General features: G+C 44.7%; 1 protein-coding gene across 11 annotated transcripts in view; it reads left to right on the forward strand.

Annotated features, from left to right (window-relative positions):
- Window positions 1-18,334, forward strand: part of MTSS1 (MTSS I-BAR domain containing 1) — a 117,168-nt gene that overhangs the window by 65,775 nt on the left and 33,059 nt on the right. The window lies entirely within an intron of this gene.

Consider the following 18,334-nt stretch of genomic DNA (forward strand, 5'->3'; position numbering starts at 1 on the left):
GTGTTCCATGCTGTAAGTTATGAAAATTTGCTGCAGTATCTCTTATAGCCTCATGAGAGACAGGAGAGACATTGAGCATGCCATGCAAAGGAGTCAGGTTGTGTCAGAAGCACGGTCCTTTTGTGTGGAAACGGCACAGTGAGGCTAAGCTTGACGTATTGCTTGTTGCCTCAAGTGCTTACCTTGGGACTCCTCCCTTGTTTCCACCCAGTGTGGCCAGTTTTGGAATGAACACGAACTGGGGACGTCTAGAAGTAGAAGGTGGAACTCTGCTTGATATGTCATAGCACTGAATGAACTATTATCATCTGCTTAAAGGCATGTGTGGACAGCAAATCGGGTATTGTTATGATTCATGATGTTACGCTGTGAGACCTAATAAATCTTCTTACATCCGCCTCATACTTAGTTCGCACACTTACTGGAGCCACTGGAATTTATTCTCAGCTCTTTTTTATTTTTGTTTTTTGAGTTGCTATGCCTCTGTTAAATAGAATCAGTAAGGGACTCTCTCCTGAGTTGGAGTTTTGCTTGGATTGTTATCTTACATGACTCTTCTTGAACCACTTTTTACTTCCTGAGTTAACATACATTTGCCGTTTTCAGAAAGTCAGTGAGTACTCATGAGAAGACCTGCCTGTATCTTACATATCTGTCCATACCTTATTTAGCCCGTTAGGGATCTGCACGTGTTTTGTTCTGTGTAGTCAAGCCTAAGGAAAAGAACTTGAACTGTATGTTTATATAAGGCAAATGAACCTTTTTGTTAGTTTTTATGCTCTTAAGTATGCAGTTGTTGTGTATACAGTGGGTTGCATTCACAAAGCTTAATTCCTGAAATAGGGTGTGTTACAGGTAGTTAGAGGAGTATGTGTTGGTTTGACAGTATTGGTACCATTTTCTGTCTGTAGCCTAAATTATAATAAGTGGTTCTTACTAACCTGAAAAATGAAGATACTTTGTTCCTGAGGATGGAGAGAAGCAGAAATAAACCAGCCCTACAGAAATTCATTGGATGAGTTCCCTGCCCTCTTTGCACCTGGTGGGGAATATCTGAGGTTGGCGCCTTGGATCTGGTTGAGATCTGAAGAACCTGAAAAGGAGCTGCACTGCTGGTGGCTCCTGACCTTCCCCTGGCATCAGCTTCATTTTTAAGCAAGTCTGCTTAAAATCCCAATGTTGCTGTGTATATAATGATTTCTCTGTTTTTGGAGGATGGAGCAAGATTGTTTCAGTGCAGCTGCAGTCTGTTTGAGCTGGAAATGGTGATGTGCTGGCTGGAGTTACTCACATCGGGATCTTCTGGAAGGGCTTTTAGAAGTGTTGCACCCGCCTGCTAGGAGGGCACATCTTCCATCTGCTCTGCTGTGGGGTGATGTTGCATGGTGATGACCCCCATCAAGCTGGTGGTTTGACACTTAATGTGCTGCTGACTCATTAGCAGGAAGGCAGACTGGGGAAACCCTCTGCCTGCCGGTAGATCATAGCTGGTACTGTAACTGTGGTGGCAACCTGCAGTGTTGTCTGGCTAGGATGCACCTTACCTGACTTTAAAAACAAAAAGGCCGTGAAATGGATAGGAAGATATCTTGCAAAACTGATTAAGGCTGCTGAGGCTGGTGGGTAGGGAGCAGTTGGGTTTTCAGAGTACAGTTTCTTTGTTTCATCCTTCCTGCCTTTCTCCCCATGAGCTGCCCAGAAATTTGAACAACCCCCCTGGCCCCTGACCTTATGTTGACACAGACTAAATTATTCTCATCCATTGCTCCTCTGTTGTCTCCTGTGCTAATTGCTGCTAGGCAAATCTACCCTCTGGTCTGATTTCTAAATTCATCCAGGAGGCTGAGCAGCTTGGAGAATCTGCTGTAAACACGCCTTATCCGGCAGGCAGTAAAGCTGCTCTTGAGCGCTCCAAGGAGAATTAAGCCTTCGTGCAATATACTGTCTGTTGGGCAGCTGGTTTTATCAATCTGAGTTGTAGATTAAAACATGTTTCAATGTCTTTTCTATTGAATCCGGAGGAAAAAAAAAAATGTTCTCATTACCAACTCCCTGGGTGCATGTTAATGGAGAAGTAATTGACCAAGGATCAGTCACTCATGCTCCTTGAAGGACAAAACCGTCTCCCATGTATTGAGCTTGCAAGAGCACAGCCTATGTCTTTTTTTTTTTTTATGCTGGCAGTGGTTTTTTAACCTCGTGAAACCAGAAGTAGGAGCTTTCTGCCATGAACTGCAGTGTCCTGAGCACCATCAAGTGAGATGCGCTGCTTAAAAAAGGGGAAGTTCCCCAGTCCCTTCTGTTGTAGCTGCTCAACACGTGCTTTATTCTGATTTCTCCCTAAAGAACTGCTTGTGACAGCTTTGGTGTACCTCATTTGGGTAGGGGACAGCAAAAATCCCCCGTTCAGGTTTTGAAAAGCCCATGATGTCAGCTGGGAGGAAGTCCTGTAGGTGGGAAAAGCACTTCCCAGCTCTGTACGCGTCACAAGCAGTTGGGCATTGAGATTGCTTGTTGTGAGTCACCAGGCGTTTCTTGTGGGAGCGCTGAGAGATTGGAGCGCTGAAAGTCATTTTGGAAGAATTGAAAACAGAAGGAAACCACGGTGCTCATAGGCTGGGCCATCACTGCTATTGTGTGTACAAGATTGTAATGGCAGATAAGAGGCTCTGTGTAAGGCCTTCTTAAAAGAAATACGAGGTTTTGGACTTAAGTGGAAGCCGCAAAGGTTGTATCTACTTTGCTTTCTAGTCACGAGGCTGATCCATGGCATTACTCTTTACCAGATGTTCTTTTTGCCAGCTTATCTTTGTGCTATGTAAGATGAATTTTTGTTGTCTTGATTTTTACTGGGATGAAAGTGCTTATATTAATGATACAAGCTGTGTCCCAGTGATGTGAGCACCATGAGCAGTAGTCCTGCTTTAACACTTACGTGAATAGCAGTGCAACACCTCATGAAAATGCAATTTTTACTGGGATTAAAGTGTTCGTATTAATGAAGTGATGTGCATATGTGCTGGAGCTTATGATACAAACATTTTCCTGGAAACTCCCTGATTGATGTGTTGATAAGACTCTTGTTTAGTCTGATCTTGGATTAAAAAAACCATACCGTGCTGAAGGTGGCCTTATAAATACAGCCACAGTGCAGAACAGTTGATTTAAGAAGATTTTGATTCAACTACCGGCCACAGAAGCAGTATTTCTCACTGTTTCCTAGGAAAGCCAATCATTTGTTATTTTCTTAATCGTTAGGAGCCTGTATGGACTGCTCCATGGCAGTGGAGGTTGAACCCAGGATCTCTACATCTAAAGCTATGAGCAGATAGTTTCTGAGCTAAAACCTTTGTCTGTTAGCCAGTAACAGATTCCTGAAGCTTACGAAATGTGCAATAGACAGTGACCAAAGTTTTAAGCTAAAACTTACAAAGGTAAATTTAAAAGCTTAATTTATGTGCTCAGCAACATGAGTGTTGAACAGGAGATTTGAATCTTGGTGAGTGTGTCTGACTGTTGGGTTGAAGCAGAGAAGAGTGTTTACTTTTCCTGATGATTTATCTCTGCGTTTTCATAGCCCTCTGTGATGCGAGCAGAAATGAGGGGGTGGTTCCCACGAGCTCAGGTGCGATTTGAATGCACAGTGCCTGCACTTGAGCTTGGAGAGCTCTTACAGAAGAAAAGCGAAAGAATTTCCGAGGTTCAGAGGTCATCTGGCTACATGAATGTTCTGGGAGTTTGCTGTTGTCATTGCTGACTCAGCTGTGGGGAGGAAGGAGATCTGTTCTTCCTCTTCAGAACTGCTTATCAAGCTGTTGAGGGGGCAGAAAGAATTACTCTGGAGATGGGGGAAGAGGCTTGGCTGTCAAAAAATTAGGTTACATTTGAAGGTAGTTTACTGAACAACTTCTGAAATTCGTGTGATGTTGTACATTGCTTGTTACACAATAAACTTCAGATGAGTGTTCCAACTGCATCCTGATACTGGAAGATCCTTTGAGGGGTGGTTGGACAGAGGCTGAAGCTGGATAAGCGTTTCCAGACCACCACATTGAAGCTGATTTAGCTGGAGGACGGCTTGAGCAGGTGAAATACAGAAAGAACCTTAAGATCATCTAGTTTCAGCCCCTGCTAAGGACAGGAACACCTTCCACTAGATTAGTTTGCCCACAGCTCCACCCAAGCATGCCTTGAACATGGGCATCCCTTCCAGGGATGGGGAATTCGCAGCTTCTGTGGGCGTGTGTGTTTTGAGTTCAGTGAGCAGCAGGGGTCGGGGATCAGCTGTAGCTCACTCAGTGTTTGCAAGCTGCACCTACATACTAACTCCAAGCCTTCTCCCAGAGCTCTTGTTCACAGTGCTGACACTGGCCCTATTTCTGGGATTTGCTGTGAGCCCTCTCCTTCAATCCAATGCTGACCTGAACTGACCCTGCTTAGCTTGTGAGGCAAAACGAAATTGCAGCTAGGGGACTATGGTTCTAGTAAGCAGATCCTGAAGAAAATTGAAGGCTGTTAAAGTGTCTAATTGAATTATTGCACTACAGGGGCATAGTGACTCATAGTGAAGCTAATCACCTGCTGCTTTATCTTGACTGCAAAGAATAGATTGCTAGTTAAACATTTAAAGGTCACAGTCATAGAAACTGTAATAGTGTTATGTCTGAAGGTACTGGGGGAAATTGGGAAAGATGTTCTTTGAAGATCCTGAGGAGTCTGAAGATGAGGTTCAGGACATTTTTCCTTCTTCCTCACCCTGTGAGGCACAATACAGTCCTTTATGGGAGAGGCCATGCTGAAAAGTGTTGCCTTGGCTTTGCAGGGTTTTCTTCATAAACACCACTAGTTTGATATTTATCTTCTGTGGAAGATCAAATCTGAATCACAAATATTTGTGTTTATCGTGGAGAATTCGAGGAGTAAAACTTAGGGCTGTCCTGGTGCTGCTGGCTGACAAAAGCAGACTGACTTTTTCTAGAGGTAACTCATCTGTGAGGGTAAGTAGGGGAACTGTGTCACTTGGACAAGATCGTCCTTCTGTCCCAGTGCTCACTGAAGGTTTCATGGAGAGACAGCTTGGCTCTTTGCCTGGCGTGTCCTCCTGTGCTCCCTGCTGTACAAGAGCCATTCAGGGTGACAAAGAGGATGCACTTCTCTTATCAAAATGCAGGACTCCATTTAAATAGCCCTTCTTGGTGGTTCCTGCTGCTTATATTGCATCAGATTCATCATAGTACAGGTACTGCCCATCTGTGCAGCTTTCTTGGAGGAGACTTCTGATGGTGCTAGAAGAAAGATTTAAATACAATAACAAAAAATAATGCTAAAGCATCAAAACACCTAGCTCACTTCAGAAATCAATCTTGATATCAGCAGTGAATTATCACTCCAATTTAAATATAGATCTGGAAGGAAGTTTGTAATAATTTCCACACGTGGATGCTTTATAGCAGGAAACACATCCTGCTGTAAATGACTTTGCCTATTTTAGAGACTGAGTTGAAGCCTGAGTGCAGCGTAGGCCTGGAAGTTTCTTCCTTTTGGAAGTGTTGGCTGTACTACACTGATGGCTGGGTGACATGTTTTGAGTTGGACCATTTCCTTGCTTTTGGAAAGGGTCAGCAATGATGGCTCACGGGAGTGCAGCACAGGAACAGCATATTTCCTAACAGCTGCTGACATCTAACCAGCTGGGCAACAAGCAGGTCAAACAGCAAAGCTTCATTTGGAGGAGAGGTCTGGTCTGCAGCAGCCATTTTGTGATCTATGGAGGTTGAACCATGGTCTGACAGCCCATGCTGTGGGGTTTTCCTCTTTATAATCCACATTTTGGTTCAGTACTGTCATACGCAGTGGTTCGTAGTCTTATTAGGATGGATGGAAAGAACACTGTGGATAGCAACTTCCTGAGCCCCACTCTTGTACCTGGCTTTGCACTGTGCGTAGAGCTGTCCCCAGTTGTGCTTATTGTAAATGTTTGCATGTGCTTAGTGAATCCTGAGCATTCCAATCACTTGTGCACTGCTGGCTACAGAAAGCAGGGCAACTTACCCAGGGTTCCTTGCCTGGATTTTGGGTTGATCTTTGACCTCAGTAACACAAGGTGGCATAAATACTGGCGATATACATTAAAATGAGCAAATTGCACAGCACTTTGATTTTTGGTGTGGGAGCTGCACGTGGCAGCAAGATGGGAAGGTACATGTCCACCCATAGTAGGGCTCCCCTGGCAGGCTGATGGAAGATAGGATCTCCTTGAAAGACACCTTTTGCAGAAACAATCCCTTTACTTGCAGCAACTCGTGTCTTTTGGCATTACCTTTTCTTCCTTTCGCAAAAACAAACAAGCAAAAAAACAGTCAAACTTCAGAGGAAGTTGTATCACACTGCCTTATGTACCACACATAAAGTTTAAAGCAGTCCTCTCATGTTTGGCCCTTAGTTGAGAAAATGTCCGTGGGGATCTTTGCTGTCTTCCTAGCCACTGCAGCTGGCATTACTTGCAGGAGCTGCCTGTAGTAAGGAGCAGGCCTTTGATGGAGCTCTGCTGGTGCTGATTTGTACCTGTTTCAGTCACCTTCTTGAGTGCTTTAAAACAGCGTTAGGTTTAATTTTGTTTTCATAGCAGGTAGTTTGCCATGTCTCTGGAGCGCAGTACATTTCTTCTTTATTTCATGCCTAGGTTTTCCTCTAACTCCACCACATTTCATCAAATCCAGTTAGCAGGTGAACGGCCCTCCAGCATGAATCTGTTTTTATTAACATCTTACAATTCTTCTCTCTGTGAAGTGTGACGAGTGCTTCCCATTTCCTCTGCTGTAGGATTTTACGACATGTGGACTGTAGAATGATGCGTGGCACAAAATCTATTCCATACGTGTCACTGGTTTGTCCAGGTGCTGCCCACTGGCTGTGGGCTCTGTCAGTGCTTGTCTTGCAGCCCTGCCTTTCACAGCCTCTGAATTCTTTTGGAGGTGACCAGATTAATGAGAATAACACTTTCTTTGGACAGATATTTTTTCTTAACTGTAGTCACACTGCTTACATCAAGACCCAATTACACTGTCCTTACTTCTGTACCAAAAACCAGTTCTTTGGGGGCTCTTTTTAATTGAATCATCTATTTTACCTACTTTAAACAATCTGTTACGAAACCCAGGCTGATGCCTCTTGCCAGCAGCTGTATCTATAACAGATTGCAGCTGGACACGAAACGTGGCAGTTAGTTTTGCTAAAGGCATGTCCTTGAGTTCGCTGGGAGTGAGTGACAGCGCTGCTGCCTCAGAAGACAAATTGGGCGATGATGGCGCGAGTGCTGCATTGCAGTCATTGTGAGCGACGTCACGGGCGGCTGCTCCGGCAGCAGAGTGCTGGTGGGAGCCTGGGGACGGCGGCTCCAGTGCCTGTAGCAGCAGCTCTGCGGGCTGTGCGCTGCCCATCGTGTTCCTTCTGCTGGCTGCACGGCGTTGGCTTTGTCGGCTGCTCACTGTTCTTACAGTGGTGTAAAAAGCTGCAGGTCTTGATGTCTTTGCAAGGTTTTGATGTGGAGCTTTTTTAATCCTCCTTTTTGTATATGTATGTATGTTTAGATGTATTTTGATTAGAGCTTTTATACCATTAGAACCTGTCTCCTTTAATTAGCAGCCAGTGCTGCCTTATCCATAGGTAGATGGAATACTATCTGTACTACTCAACGCAGTGTGTTTTCTTCTGATGGCAAGTAGTTCTGAACCATTTTTCCACACATCAACTGTCTTGGCAACCTGCAGATGCTGGAAGCATTGGGTATTGGTGCTTGAAATAGGAATGGACTCTGATGAGAGCGTGGGATGCGAGGAAATAAATCAGAAGCTGCTGTTGCATGGGAGGTGTGTTCAGGAGGATAACATGTTGTGCTTGATGGGGCATAGCTTTGGAAGCTGACCACATTAAAAATGAGCGCATTAAAAAGAGAAAGATTGAAAGTCTTGCACATATCATGTAATTAAGGCTCATATTCACATTTGACCTTCTGCAGTACTGAAGCTTGTTCCCATTTCAAGCGTTGGCTGTTTAGCATGGTTAAGTTGATTGGTGGGTGTACTTGTATCAATCTGTGCATGGTCTGCACATAATGTGAAGAGTGTGTGCGGTTTAGAACTGTAGCTTTGAATCTACAGATGTTTGGCTCTGCCATGGCTAGGAGGAGGACAGGCTCCAAGGACAGGAATGGCATTTCCTTTCAAGCTACTCCTGAGAACACGTGGCAAGTTGGCTTTTGGTTGCGTATTGAAGGATTTTCTTTTCTTTTCTCCCACTAACTGTGTGCAGATTTGTGTGCATGTTTACAGTTGCAAGCAACTTGTGCCTCTTGCTGACCATTGTCAGAAGAGCTGGGTGAACTGGTGTCTTCTGCTTGGCATGGCAGAGCAGAATGGAAGGAAGATAAACCTGTGTAAGAATACCATTGCAAATTGTGGGAATATAGGTTATGTGGTGCTAAATCAGGCTAGTCTCCGGAGGTAGCATACAATACATTCTGCATAGGAGGTGATTCTTTCTGAGCATTTTTCTCTAAACTTGTAATTTATATGCTAGTCCTGTGCATTGGGTGCTTAAAACCTGGGTCAGAGATCCTTCATCCAGCCTTGACACTTCCTTTTGTCTTTAATAGTTTCATTAATAACAATAGATCACGGTTGACTGTGTGTTGCAGGTGAGGGTTGATGAGGTCTGCTCAGAGGAACAAGGGAGCAGCAGAGCTTGTGAGAAGCAGGGGGCTAAGATGGATTTCTTGTATTACCAGAGGTGGCAAATGACCAGCTGCATGCTTCCGTACTCTCAGAGTAAAATTGGCCACATCTTAAAGCACTGTGAATTCATTTTTTGAGATACTCAAAGAAATGCAAAGAACCATAACTGTGCATAGGTGCATTAGAACAAGTTAGCAGATGGGCTGGCTGCGTTTTGCAGGTCAGCTTTAAGTGGTTTTGTGTTATTTTAATAATTCCACCAATGTCTTTTTTTCCAGATTGGGCTGTGATCGTGCTGTTTTATGTACTTTATATGTACTGTTTTATGTGGATGTTTGAATTCCCTTGGTTTTAAATCTTTTACTTGGATAAAACACTTTCCACTTGAATTTACGGTGTTACATGAATGGAGCAGCATCTGGGGAGCATTGCTTCCAAACAGGTGCTTAGAAAGCATGGTTTTGGAATAGAATTACTGAGGTTGGAAAAGGCCACCAAGATCCTCTAGTCCCACCGTCAACCCATTCCCACCATGCCCACTAAATCACATCCATCCCTCAGTGCCACATCTCCACATTTGTTGAACACCTCCAGTGACAGTGACTCCTCTGCTTCCCCAGGCAGCTCATTCCAATGCACTGCCACTCCTGAAAAGCTGAAACAGTGAACTCCAGACTTCACTAATGGAAACACTGGGCAATGGTACTATTCAGCAGCTGAAAAAGAAGCCTAGGTATCTCCACCCAGCGATGCTCTGAGCCCCCAGGGGCTGAGTGAGTCCCCAGCAGCCCCATCGAAACTGCTCCATGCGGAGTGAACCTCCTGAGCAATTTGCCAGATCTTTTATGTTTCTGTGTTTTTTGTTCGTTCTTTTCTGCATGAGATACTGCAAGGATCTGGTATTTGATGGAGAACAGCAGAGGGCCGTGGACTTTCCTACAGTGTCTCATTGTATGTTGTCTATTCCATTGCCTCAAACCTTGATTTCCTGAAGTTTCTTGCAGTTGTTTTCAAGGAGGGTGATATTTCCAAATTTATCCTTCTTGTGCATCTTCCAGACCTGGCACGCATGGCATATGCGTTGTGCATTGCAGCAGGAAGGCACAGCAGAGTGACATGCATCTGCTGTCCTGGGCTCAGGGACATCTTTGCTACAGCCCAGCAGGGCCTCTTCAGGAGAAGAAATGCAGTTGCTTTGTCCTCACAGAGAGAGATCAACACAAGCTCGAGATCTGCATGCCAGTCAGCACTGCCAAGTGTCTTGCTGCACGCCAGAGTGCCGTGCTTGTAACGCTGTGCAATTCTGCAGTTTCATTTGATCTTTTCTCCAAGATGTGCTTGTTTCTTTTTGTGCATCAAAGAACCGTGGAAGCTTTTCTCCTGCTGTACTCTTTGTGATTTAAGCAGGCACTCTTGAGGTTCAGCGTGACAGCTTGGATTGTTTGGAGGGATTTGGGGGATAAGCAGCAGTTTGCCTGCAGAGCGCGCAGATCTGTGTGCTCACTGCAGCCAGAGATGTAAGGAGTGCGGCACTGTGTTTGTGAGTGGTCTCACGCAACCTGCCTGCAGCATGGCTGCACTGTGGGGCTGGCACCACTGTTGCCATGTGAAGGAGAAAGTGCCAATACCTTGTTTGAATTCCATACTGTGAACTCAGACTTCGCTATCTTCCTGAGTGTGCATTTGATGAGTTTATGGCTAGAAGTGCAGAGTTCTACTTCTCTGTCTTGAGATGACTCTGTTTCACTGTCTGTAACAGGTGGGATGTTACACTTGTTTTTTTAAGCAAGTTAAGTGTTATGTATGACATTCCCTTGTATTGCAGGCTCAAGCAGCCAGCTGGCATCAGAGCCATGCAGTGCTGCTCTCCCTTGCTTTTGTGAAAATAGAATCATTAAGGCTGGAAAAGACCACTAGGATCATGTTGTCCAACTGTCAGCACACCACCATGCCCACCAAACCACATCCTTCAGTGCCACACCTCCATGGTTCTTGAACATCTCCAGGGACGGTGACTCCACCTCCCTGGGCAGCCTGTGCCAATGCATCACCTCTCTTTCTGAGAAGAATTTTTTCTTAATATTCAACCTGAACCTCTCACAATGAATAAGGCTGAGATAGCTAAAGTTGAAAATAGGAGTGATGCTGCCAAAAAATAGAAAGACATGACAGTGAGAATAAAACTGTGTGCATGAGGGTTGCCATGATGGACAGCACAACAACTTTAAATATGGTACTGGGCAAAATGAGTCTTGGGGCAATCTGGGTAATGGCAAGCACCCATGTCCTGGGCTCTTGTCCTCCCTTTATCTGCAATTTGCTTACAGCGGTAGGCAGCTCCTCCCTGGTCTTGCTGTTTCGTCTCCTGTGTTTTAGAGGAAAAGTCTGGAAAGATGATGCGTTGTAATCTCCTCTTCTACTAAGCTGTGCTGAAATGAATGTGGAGATGCACTAAATAAATCATGAGCGATGAAGTTGAGTCAGGAGTATTTCTGCCTGCATTTGAGACAGTTGTAAAATGGCCTTTGGAGCACACAGGGCAGACTCCGTGGGAAAGCACCAGGAGGAGGTTTAGAGCCTTCAGAACACCAGCCCCTTAACTGCCAGCTAACATTGGATACCACTCGGAACTGGCCCTGGTGGGTGGGAAGCAGCTTGGAGTTGGGGCACAGGCTCCTGTGTTGGTTTGGGTGTGCAGCGAGTCCTTTGCCGGCTTTGTATGCTGAGGCATAACAGACTTGCAGAGCTGATAATGTCTTAAGGTAGCTTGAAATGATTTTTGCCTCCCTGTAATCCCTCCACAATCATCCCCTCCATTCACCAAGGCTTGCTCTGCTGGAAGAAGTGGCAGCATGTAAAAATAGCACCGCCTTATTCTGCAGATCTGCTTGCTTTGGGATTTCAGTTAGATATGCTGACTTGGATTTAAAAATAATACTTCTGCTTTTTGCACCTGCTTGTCCTGGTTGTGCTTGATTTTGTGTTTTGGAGGCAGCAGCTGCTTGGGTGCAGCTGAAATCCTTGCTGGACTTTGATCAGCAGTGCGGGTGGGGAGAGACCCAAGAGAAGGATTCTGGAGTTAGAAGTGTTTCTTGGGCTGGCAAATGCTGCACTGCTGTTCTACAAAGAGTAGAAGTATTTGCAGGCTGCCCACAGTCCCTGTGGAAGCTGCAGGTTGAGAGCCGAGCGCAGTGCTAGGCGTGCAGTGGAATTGCACTTGGTGTTCCAACCCATTTGCTGTAAGTGTATTATGCTTTTCCCTCATTGAATGTTGCTGGAATCTAATCACATTACATTGCAGTTCATAGCGTTAGACAAAATAAAGAGCTGTATTTCAGAACATAGGGATCTTGAATTACTGCCTCCTTCACACGTCGGGCTGACATTAAATGCCCATTTAGAATCAGATTCATGAAGGTACTGAGGTCAGTGACTCTGGTTATCTAAATAGATTTCAGCCATCATCTTTTGACCATCCGGAACATGCAGTGAACACGTTCCTGGGTGCAGCAAGCAGCCCTGGATGGAGCCTTCCTTCAGACCCAGCCAAGCCTGTGCTGATGTGGCTGCTGGGATGGGCAGGGAGTGCACCAAAGCAGCACTCAGCTGTGGCCCTGAATTCTTCAGTAGCTTCAGGAATTCCCTTTTCATTATAAAGAGGCCTTTTTATTAGCTCACGCTGTATTTTCTTGTGTTTTTTGAGGGGGGAGAGTGTTTGAGGTGGACAACTCACATTGCCTGCCTTCCTTAAGCCATTAGTGGATGTAGTGCTGGGAAGAAAGCAATTGAGTCTGCTCAGGTTAAGATTGTTAGACTTACTAAGCTATTCATAGGACTGTTCATAGAATGACTTCAGAAACACACTGAACTATCCATTTGAAAAGAAATGGGGAAAATGTATGGACAGTAACAGTGGGCACAACTTCCGTGTGTTGATCAGACCATGCCAGTTTACGTTAAGGAAATTATTTGTACTCCAAGGGATAAATGTAAATAACAGTCCTTGGAAAACACAAGTGTGGTATTTGCTGTCCTCAGCAAATCTCTTTCTAATGATCCTTTATTTTCATAGCATTAAATCCTTGATGTGGAGGTTTGTGTTTTAATAAAAACTAGCAACAGGCATCTAGCAGGACAGATGGATTTCTTGATAGATATCTCCAGAAGCAAGTGGCTGCTGCCTGCGTTGGCAGCAGCGCTTACGGAGGGGACATGGGGGACCGAGCCACAGCAATACTCCTTGCACAAGCGTGCTCTTTTCTCTTGTTCTTGTAGCTGAGAAGCTCTTTTGGATGGACGTGTACTGCTCTCCAATGTGATGCCACAGTTCGGTGAGGGATTTTGCTTCTTAGAAGTTTGCGAACCAGCGACACACTTTTCAAGTTTCTCCAAGTTGAAATTGATTCCTTCTGCAGTAATTTGATGCGAACCTTGCCAGTGTCTTTCCAGTCACCTGTGTGTGTGCTGTGCCCTTTTTAAAAGCAGAGGACAACATGTGAGCTTCTTTGCTCGCCCTGAGGGCTGACTAATTCCAAACTGTCCAAGGATAAGAGCAGGGCTAGTTCATGACCGTATTTAATGTGTCTGATGGACTGAGAGTAACCCATGTGTTGAACTCTGCATGCATGGGTGGAATTCTGACCCTGAGTGTCTGATGGCAGCCCTCGTGTTGGTTCCTGTGGGGCTGGGGCTTAGCCCTATGCTCTGCTCGGAGAACAGCCAGTGTAAGCAGAAATGCTGCTGAGCAGAGGAATAAGCTGGATCACAAGAAGTCATGAGAGATTTTGTGCACATTCTGTAACATACTGACTGAACATGGTCACGGGCTGTTGTAAGGACTTCCTCAAACTGGTGGTTGCTGGAGCAGACTGTACTGGGGAGATTCCTTCTGCCTGTGCTGTACTGCTTGAAGCCTTTTCCTCCTTTAAAATTCATGCAAAAGCAGTTTAAGGTTAGTCACATCCATGAATGAATGCTACTGTCTTCTGCACAAGAGAAAATAGACCACCTAATGCATTTTCTTCTTGGAATTGTCTGTGCTCTGTGGAGTTGTAGCTACCATGGCAAGTTCATGGCAGGCTTCTACCGATGTTTTCCAGACAGCTTACCCAAAAGGGCTCTCAGCTAAAGACTGTATAACATTCCAAGCAGTCTGTTCCTTGTAATGTCATCTAGAGGCATGCACAGTGGTCTGGCAGAGTTGTTCACTTTTATTAAATTTCATTAATCTAAAATACTGAGGTGACTTTGACCTTGAATCTACATTTATGGATCCAGCATTCTCTGAAAGATGTCAGAATTTAAGCTTTTTTAAAATACATCAGGAAATGTTTTTCAGCTGATTCTGAGTTGGAACTTTCAGAGGCTTTCCCAAGTGCTGCTAAGAAGGGCTTTTCATAGCTGTAGGAATAAGGATTCCCTGTTTTGTTTTCCTGGGTGGTCAGCGCTGAACAGTGTCACTGTTGTCTGCAGTTCTTGATGTGTTTTTCCAACTCGTGAGCCTTGCTTGGAAGCCACTGACTCAAACATGAGGTGCCACCACAGCTCCAGTTTTAGGTTTCCGTCCCCTGTGCCAGTCACTTTCAGGCAAAAGCCTTCCTTCTCCCCCGCCTGCTGTGACACCAGCTACCAGTCCCAACATCCGTATGTATGATTGAGGCATGCACTTAAGCAGTTGTGCAGGAACAAGGTCCATACCATACCCTGTGCAATCAGTGATGGAAACTCCTTGCTTTTCTAAAAGCTTGAGCCTAGACAAGAGTTGAGTAATGACCATTAGCTTCAGTGTCCCGCTGTTATCATCCTGTCATAGCCTGTTCAGAGCTGTATTTAATAATCCAGCCTGTGTTCAGCTCCTGCTTTAATCTTAATGGAAGCCTCTTCTGATAACTTTGAAGTTACAAAAGTATCACACTGGTTTTTCATCATTCTCTCCATTTTGGGAAAGAGGGAAGTTGTGGCACATTTGGACTCTGTCCTTGGAGATAAAGATGAGCTGGTCAACAGGTCGGGGCCTCGGAGGCGTTTCCTGACAGGCCGCCATCCCACGAGCTCCGGGCCTGATCGGAGTGAGGCAAGAGGAGCGAGATAAGAGCTCGATTGTAGGAGCTGTGTGGAGCGCTCAGTCTGTGCAGTCGGACAGCTGCACATTTCATCAAATAATCATTTCCTTGATCTATGATCATTATTAAGTAGAAACATAATGGCTCCAATAAAACAATTGAGTCTCTTCCCTACAGTCTCTTCCTGTTGGCTCTCTGCGATGTTGAACGACAAGCAAGCGTCAAAGAAAATCATTTATGCCATCATAGTGGCCTCATTGTAGTGTCGTGGTCCACAGGCTTTCATTTAATTATCTACCATGGAAGTTTTTTGGTCTTTCACAGGATTAGACAGGGGAGGGGAAAGCCAAAGTGCATTTGCCTTGTGGAACCCCATTTACTTATGAGAAACAAATCTGATGTTATCACCCACTTTCTCATCAAATTTGGCAGGAACATTTCATTAAGCCACTTTCTCTGAGTGGGAAATCTGATGAATATGGCTCTGATCTCCAGTTTCAAAGTATTACTTTACACATTCCCAAGCATTGTTTGCCTTAATGGATGCATTATTGTAGCATGGCAGAGAAGTAGGTAATTTATAGCTCCATTTTATAAGGAGAGAACCCAAGGCACAGTAGTTTAACTTCCGTAACTGCAGGGCAATATGTAGAGCCTGGTTCACCCACCCAGCATTGTCCTGAGTTGATGGCAGATTTGTTAATCTGGTTTCTGCCGTTATCTTCAGGAAATCAGACCTGCTGGGGAATGTCCCAACTTTCTGCCAGGGACATGCCTGTAAGTGGGGGGCACATGGGCAGTACTTCCAGCCCTGGAGCTCTGCTGCTTTATTCAGATGCTCTTTTTGCCACTGAGTCATGATAGCACTGAAAAGCGAGTTATCTCCAGATGGTTTGTTGCCTTGTCCTGCCTGTTTCCAGACCCTGTCCTAGACTAAGCGGGCAAGTGGTCAGTTCTGGAGCCAGTCTTTCTGAGAAGATAAGCCTTAAAAACATTTGAAGGCCGAGACAAATTTCTTACGGCTCTGGCATAGCCTGGTGCAATACACTTCTTGGATTTTGAAAGGTCTTCTGTGTTGTACTTGAATTCTAAACTGTGTACCTGCCATAAAGACTTGTGCACATTAGTGGTGCTTTAGACGCTACAGCGTGCATGTTGGCAACCCTTCTGCTCTGTGTGTAAACCTCTGCTGTAACACAGTGATTATTTATATAAAGGATTTTCATTCTTTGTAGATGATAGAATTGACACAGTGAGGTAAAGCTCAGATGATATTGAAGTGATTTACTACATGGAGACAGAGCAGTGTGGTTCAGGCATGGGAGGCAGTGGGTGAGTGCTGTCCTTCCTCAGTCAGTCTGGTTTTTAACCAGGGGTTGTTCGAAGCACTCCAAAGCACAGCTTGTGTTGGTGCATCCAAGGAGGTGAGACCTTCAAATGCTGCTACTGGGCATTCAGAACCTTGCCAGAGCTGTGCCTGCAAGTTACAGGCTGCTGCAACTTGGGGAGGTCTGCAGGGATGTGGTTCCAGCCTCTGCTGACCCAAAGAGTGTGCCTGAATGGAAAAGTCCCTTCCTTGTTCCCAAGTTTCTACCTGCTATACTTATTTAAATGTACATAACATTATTTCTTTCAGGCTGGGCCAGGCTCTGAGCACTGTGATCTAGCTATACATGTCCCTGTTCATTGCAAGGGAATTGGACTAGATGACCTTTAAAGGTCCCTTCCAACTCAAATGATTCTATGATTCTAAACAGGATTTGGCCATTCTGAAGAGCCCAGTTGTGGCATCCAGTGCTGAGCAGAGCCCCATTCCCGTCACTGCAGCACAGAGCTGCCTGGCCTTGCTGCTCATCAGCTCCTGCCAGAGGAATAACAACAAAGCTGGCCACTGTCTGCACCAAACAGCGCTGCAATTGTTGGGGCAAGAGCCTCGATGCAGCCCTTGACATGGTCCCATGACAGGAGGAGCAGGGAAGAGCATGAACAAGTCTGGAAAGCCTTTGTAAGGGATGTGCGTTGCCTGCAAGCATCGCTTTGGTGATTTGTGGGTGGGGCGTTTTTTAGCAAGCACCTCTACCTCTCAGATAGACTGAGTCCTGCTTTGCTGGTTTGCTCACCCTGCTAACCCTGTCCATCTTGCACCGCTTGAATGGATGTATTTATACATTGGTTACTTGGGTTTCAGCTAAAAATGTGTTACCTTGCAGCTTAATATTAGTAGTAACTGACCCCCATTTCCTAGTCTCTAAAATATACGGTGCCTTATTTCCTGTTTATTATTCTAAAATGACTCTTCCTTTTTCATATAATGGGCTGAGGAAAGCAGTGTCAATTAACCTTAGTCAATCTTTCATATTAAAGGGCTTAAGCGAGTTCTTCAGCATGAATCTTCCTGCCTCCTGCTTGACCTTGATTGAGCATTGCTCTACCTGTGGCCCTGGGAGTTCTGGGGTCATTTCTCAGCTCATTTTGCTCCATCTCAGTTGTTCTGCCCCATTAGCTTCTAAGTTCCATTGATGTGCCTGTGTCTCCAGAATAATGCCCGTCTTTCAGGACAGAGATGCTCTTCTCATTGCAGACATTGTCCTGTTCCTCCAGTTGCTTTCTCTCCATTTGTTCTTTCTATGCTGTTTTTTGGGCACCATTGTGTATGGCAGCTTGTGCTTTCCCATGCAGCATCATTGGAAGGATGTAGGGCCAGGCTGGGGCAGTGAGCCTGCAGCTCTGCACTGTTACCAAACCATATTTCAAAACACAAAGAAAACACGAGTAACCGGGCAAGTAGCAAAAAAGGTTTTCTGTTTATCTTTTAGGACAATGGAAAATACCAAATAGCCACAATTTGTTCCAGTTACTGTCTCTGTTCCAGAGCTATTTTGTGGGCATGAGATTTAATTCAGTAAGAACGCGGGAAGATGGTGACTTCTGTTTTCATGCTTTAAAAAAATAAATAAATAAAATGGTTAAAGTTAGCAAGTTTCTGTTCTAGAAAAATATTTGTCCCTTGTGCCATTTTTAGCAACAGAAGGGCAAAACCTAAGAAAGATATTTTACTGTATAATACAAGCCTGTATAATACAAATCAAATTAGACTTCTAAATAGATGCTGCTACCTTGACTGTTCCAGAGGTTATTGCAGTTTGAAAAACACTTTTTACAGATGTTGGTGTCTGTATCCTGAAAGCAGTAGATTTTGTTTGCAAATAGCAACTAAGCAATTATCAAAACTAATGCTAACCAAGACAAAAAAAAAATGCTGAATTTAATATGCTTTTCAGAGTTGGCATTGCTGGTTTGAGTGGGAAATGGAGGGATGCTTTTCAAAGGGAAAACTATTGAGGAAGACTTGATAAAAATAAGTAGTTCTTGCTGTGCAGTTGTCAGAAACTGAGATGACTGAGGGCATAGAACAAATAGTGCCATCTTCTGGCAATGTGGTAGTAAAATGTGTGATCTGGGAATGCAGGTGTGTGAAATGCTAATGGTTGGGTCTGTGATAGATGAGGGAATTTGTAGGACTGGATATATATTCTTTTG

The sequence above is a fragment of the Lagopus muta genome, chromosome 3, assembly GCF_023343835.1.
Source record: "Lagopus muta isolate bLagMut1 chromosome 3, bLagMut1 primary, whole genome shotgun sequence".
In the NCBI taxonomy this organism is placed as follows: domain Eukaryota; kingdom Metazoa; phylum Chordata; class Aves; order Galliformes; family Phasianidae; genus Lagopus; species Lagopus muta.